At 54.8% G+C, this 5000-nt stretch overlaps 1 non-coding gene across 1 annotated transcript in view; it reads right to left on the reverse strand.

The window, feature by feature from the left end:
* Positions 1 to 1096, reverse strand: part of LOC126220858 (small subunit ribosomal RNA) — a 1909-nt gene extending 813 nt beyond the window's left edge. Inside the window, exon 1 of the ribosomal RNA XR_007543205.1 lies at positions 1 to 1096. This exon is cut by the window's left edge and continues 813 nt beyond it. This is a non-coding gene — a ribosomal RNA (small subunit ribosomal RNA).
* Between the last annotated feature and the right edge of the window lie 3904 nt (positions 1097 to 5000).

The following is a 5000-nucleotide window of genomic DNA, read 5'->3' on the forward strand; positions in this document are numbered from 1 at the left end:
TCGCCTTCGAACCTCTAACTTTCGTTCTTGATTAATGAAAACATACTTGGCAAATGCTTTCGCTTCTGTTCGTCTTGCGACGATCCAAGAATTTCACCTCTAACGTCGCAATACGAATGCCCCCGCCTGTCCCTATTAATCATTACCTCGGGTTCCGAAAACCAACAAAATAGAACCGAGGTCCTATTCCATTATTCCATGCACACAGTATTCAGGCGGGCTTGCCTGCTTTAAGCACTCTAATTTGTTCAAAGTAAACGTGCCGGCCCACCGAGACACTCAATAAAGAGCACCCTGGTAGGATTTCAACGGGGTCCGCCTCGGGACGCACGAGCACGCACGAGGCGGTCGCACGCCTTCGGCTCGCCCCACCGGCAGGACGTCCCACGATACATGCCAGTTAAACACCGACGGGCGGTGAACCAACAGCGTGGGACACAAATCCAACTACGAGCTTTTTAACCGCAACAACTTTAATATACGCTATTGGAGCTGGAATTACCGCGGCTGCTGGCACCAGACTTGCCCTCCAATAGATACTCGTTAAAGGATTTAAAGTGTACTCATTCCGATTACGGGGCCTCGGATGAGTCCCGTATCGTTATTTTTCGTCACTACCTCCCCGTGCCGGGAGTGGGTAATTTGCGCGCCTGCTGCCTTCCTTGGATGTGGTAGCCGTTTCTCAGGCTCCCTCTCCGGAATCGAACCCTGATTCCCCGTTACCCGTTACAACCATGGTAGGCGCAGAACCTACCATCGACAGTTGATAAGGCAGACATTTGAAAGATGCGTCGCCGGTACGAAGACCGTGCGATCAGCCCAAAGTTATTCAGAGTCACCAAGGCAAACGGACCGGACGAGCCGACCGATTGGTTTTGATCTAATAAAAGCGTCCCTTCCATCTCTGGTCGGGACTCTGTTTGCATGTATTAGCTCTAGAATTACCACAGTTATCCAAGTAACGTGGGTACGATCTAAGGAACCATAACTGATTTAATGAGCCATTCGCGGTTTCACCTTAATGCGGCTTGTACTGAGACATGCATGGCTTAATCTTTGAGACAAGCATATGACTACTGGCAGGATCAACCAGGGAGCTGCGTCAACTAGAGCTGAGCAGCCGGCCGCCCGGGAGTGTGTCCCGGGGGCCCGCGCGAACACGCAAGCGTCCGCTCAATTATTCTGCAAACAGGAGGAGGCTGGGCTCCCCTGCACGATACACCTCGAAACCCTCTCAGGTCCCGGCGGCGCGCAGCGCCGTCCTAAGTACTTGGTCGGGTTCGAGAGAGGCGCAATCGCCCGGAGATAGGCGAGTAGACGCTTTCAGTGCGACCACCCGTGCTCCCAACTGAGCTTGCCGCTGCCGACAGAGGCCCGGGAGCGTGCTGTCGTGGTGTTGCCGGCGGGAGACAACACGCGGCCACAAACAGTGACCGGGCAGCTCCAACGCCAGCGCCACAGAGGGGCAGAGCCCCACTTGGGTGCCAAAGCGAACTCTCCCAGCACAGCGCACGCGCCAACACATCCGCACAGCTGCGATACAAACCACCTGCGAGAACCGCGGGGGCGACCGAGCAGCAGACGGCGTCGCGGCGCCGAGTGCCGGGCGGCGGCGCATCCTCAACGCACACAGTCCTCAATCGGACCAGCACACTGCAGATGTCCACCGCGCTTCGCACCGGGCCCGGGAGGACCCACTTTGGCCGCACGGCGCCGCGCGCTGGGTGCGCCGGCACGCAGATGCGCCGCCTGCCGCGTCCGTCAGCCGGCGCGCCTGCCACTGGGCGCCCCCACCAGCCGGCTGCCGCGCGTGCGCCCACGCAGCGCGCGGCCAGCACGCCGGGCGCCCCCCCCTCACCGGCCGGGGACGGTCCCACCCAGCCACCGCCGCGTATCGCTTCATACCCACATGCCCACTCACGTTCGTGGGTATGACGGGTGTCGCTGAAGCAACCGGTTAATACCTGTACCGATCGTCGATATCAACGATTCACCTCCAGCGCGAACAACCGCGCAACAACGGATTTCCAGTTCATTTGCGTAACTTGGGCAGCAAACGTAGACATCCATCTACATTTGCGACTTCTACGAGTCTTGCATGCCTGGATGTTGTGTGTCACGACGCACTCCATCAGCATACATACACGCTGCGACGTGTGCACGAAAGAACACGTGGAAGGTGGCCAGCGTACGTATACGAATGCCATTGCACAGCTGCGAAGCGCATTCAACACGCGAACTCCTGACCGACGAGCTAGAGGTGACAGGAGGGGAGGGGGGGGCGGGGGCGATATACGTCCTATTGCAGTACACAATACAGTGGATAGCGGGACCATGTGGAAAGTAAGCAACACTCGCAAGATGTGAGGGTACGCACCGTAAAATGAATCAATACGCAGAACACCACAGTGTGCGCGAAGTGAACTATGTTGAGATGGTTGCAATTAGGCAACGCTACACGAATTCCTAGAGTCATATAACTAACAATTACAGGGCAGGTTAGGGCGCAACGTAGGTTAGGTTAGGGCGCAACGTGGGTTAGGTTAGGGCCCAACGTGGGTTAGGTTAGGGCCCAACGTGGGTTAGGTTAGGGCCCAACGTGGGTTAGGTTAGGGCCCAACGTGGGTTAGGTTAGGGCCCAACGTGGGTTAGGTTAAGGCGCAACTTGGGTTAGGTTAAGGCGCAACTTGGGTTAGGTTAGGGCGCAACTTGGGTTAGGTTAGGGCGCAACTTGGGTTAGGTTAGGGCGCAACTTGGGTTAGGTTAGGGCGCAACTTAGGTTAGGGCGCAACTTGGGTTAGGTTAGGGCGCAACTTGGGTTAGGTTAGGGCGCAACTTGGGTTAGGTTAGGGCGCAACTTGGGTTAGGTTAGGGCGCAACTTGGGTTAGGTTAGGGCGCAACTTGGGTTAGGTTAGGGCGCAACTTGGGTTAGGTTAGGGCGCAACTTGGGTTAGGTTAGGGCGCAACTTGGGTTAGGTTAGGGCGCAACTTGGGTTAGGTTAGGGCGCAACTTGGGTTAGGTTAGGGCGCAACTTGGGTTAGGTTAGGGCGCAACTTGGGTTAGGTTAGGGCGCAACTTGGGTTAGGTTAAGGCGCAACTTGGGTTAGGTTAAGGCGCAACTTGGGTTAGGTTAAGGCGCAACTTGGGTTAGGTTAAGGCGCAACTTGGGTTAGGTTAAGGCGCAACTTGGGTTAGGTTAAGGCAGAAGTTGGGTTAGGTTAAGGCAGAAGTTGGGTTAGGTTAAGGCAGAAGTTGGGTTAGGTTAAGGCAGAAGTTGGGTTAGGTTAAGGCAGAAGTTGGGTTAGGTTAAGGCAGAAGTTGGGTTAGGTTAAGGCAGAAGTTGGGTTAGGTTAAGGCAGAAGTTGGGTTAGGTTAAGGCAGAAGTTGGGTTAGGTTAAGGCAGAAGTTGGGTTAGGTTAAGGCAGAAGTTGGGTTAGGTTAAGGCAGAAGTTGGGTTAGGTTAAGGCAGAAGTTGGGTTAGGTTAAGGCAGAAGTTGGGTTAGGTTAAGGCAGAAGTTGGGTTAGGTTAAGGCAGAAGTTGGGTTAGGTTAAGGCAGAAGTTGGGTTAGGTTAAGGCAGAAGTTGGGTTAAGGGATGGTGTGTGTGGGGGGGGGTGGGGTGGCGAGGTTCGTTGATAGTGATGGTAGTAAGTGGACGCCTGAGGCACTATCAGATATGTCACGTCAGTTGCACTTGTGGCTCATGGCAGGTGGCGCGCCCGTTCTGTGTTTGTGGCAAAGGAGTGGCACACCTGTGTCTTTCATTCCTGCCATTGTTTATGTGCTGTGAGATGCGGCAGTGTGGTGCTGTTGGGTGCACCCCTGTGTAGGACATGTGTGGGTGTTGGTGGCGTATCTGAGCAATGGTGGTTGTAGGAAGAGTGGGATATTCAGTTTTCTGGTTCGACGTCCCGGTCTGGTTATCATAGTGTGGATGGTGTACTGTGGCCGAGAGGATGCACTGGATGTTGTTCCATGCTGGTACTTAGATGTTGTGTCTGCGTCTGTTACATGCATAGACTAGTGGGTGATGGAGTGTGTGGGTGACGTGTGGTTGACATTGTGTGCACAGACGTTCAGCATGTATAGGGACAGTTGTATGTGTTATCTGTATTCCGATGACTGCGCGTATTACTAAGCACCGCCGTGTATAAGCTTAATGTATGTATAGTCAATGCCTGTTCTATCTCTGTACAGTAGTAGCGGTGCGACTGCACTAGCTAGCTACACCTCGCGGCATCGTCCCCCGGTGTATGGCATATGATTATAAACATTCTGTCTATTAGTCAAAACCGGTGGTGTGACTACGTCACATGTTTGAGGTGGGGGACGCAACACCGTGCCGGTGGGTCAGGGCTGCGAAACACTTTCCCCACACTGGGGGCTCGGACCCTCATTACTCGTCCGAGTAATATATTGCGGAGCGCACATAGCCATTGCCCAGAGTCTTTGCGACTGCGAGTGCAACGCCCACGGGGACCGACGTGGATGGGGCGGCCCATAGCTGATCGCTCAGCATCGGAATCCGTACAGTGAGCGACGCGGTCGCGCACAGACTTAGAGCACGTTTAGGGACAGCGGGAATGTCGAATATTGGATAAAACTCTTCATGAAACGCAAGATATAGGTGTGGATTGCAACTTACGAGTGCGGGAAACGTCCGCCGTTCATCCGCTGGACTTGCGATTTTGGTGGGTGGGGTGGGGCACGTACGGGTGCGGGTGGCGTGATTGTCGGTCGACGACTTCGTGGTGGACAGAGGATGCCGTCTTTGTGGGTGGCGTCGGACAATGTGTACTGTGCGCCCATCGATGTCGTATTCAGCTTGGCGTCTCATAGATGGCGGTATCGCCGTTGCAGGAGGCCTAGATGGCGTTATTGTTTGTGGTGCGCTCGACATGGTGGATGTAGTGTTGCCAGATTCGCGTAGATGGCTGTATTGCATGTGGTTTCGTCGTATTTTCATAGGTGGCGATGCTGTGTGGTTGGCGTTGTTGCG

The sequence above is a fragment of the Schistocerca nitens genome, unplaced genomic scaffold (assembly GCF_023898315.1).
Source record: "Schistocerca nitens isolate TAMUIC-IGC-003100 unplaced genomic scaffold, iqSchNite1.1 HiC_scaffold_207, whole genome shotgun sequence".
NCBI lineage: Eukaryota > Metazoa > Arthropoda > Insecta > Orthoptera > Acrididae > Schistocerca > Schistocerca nitens.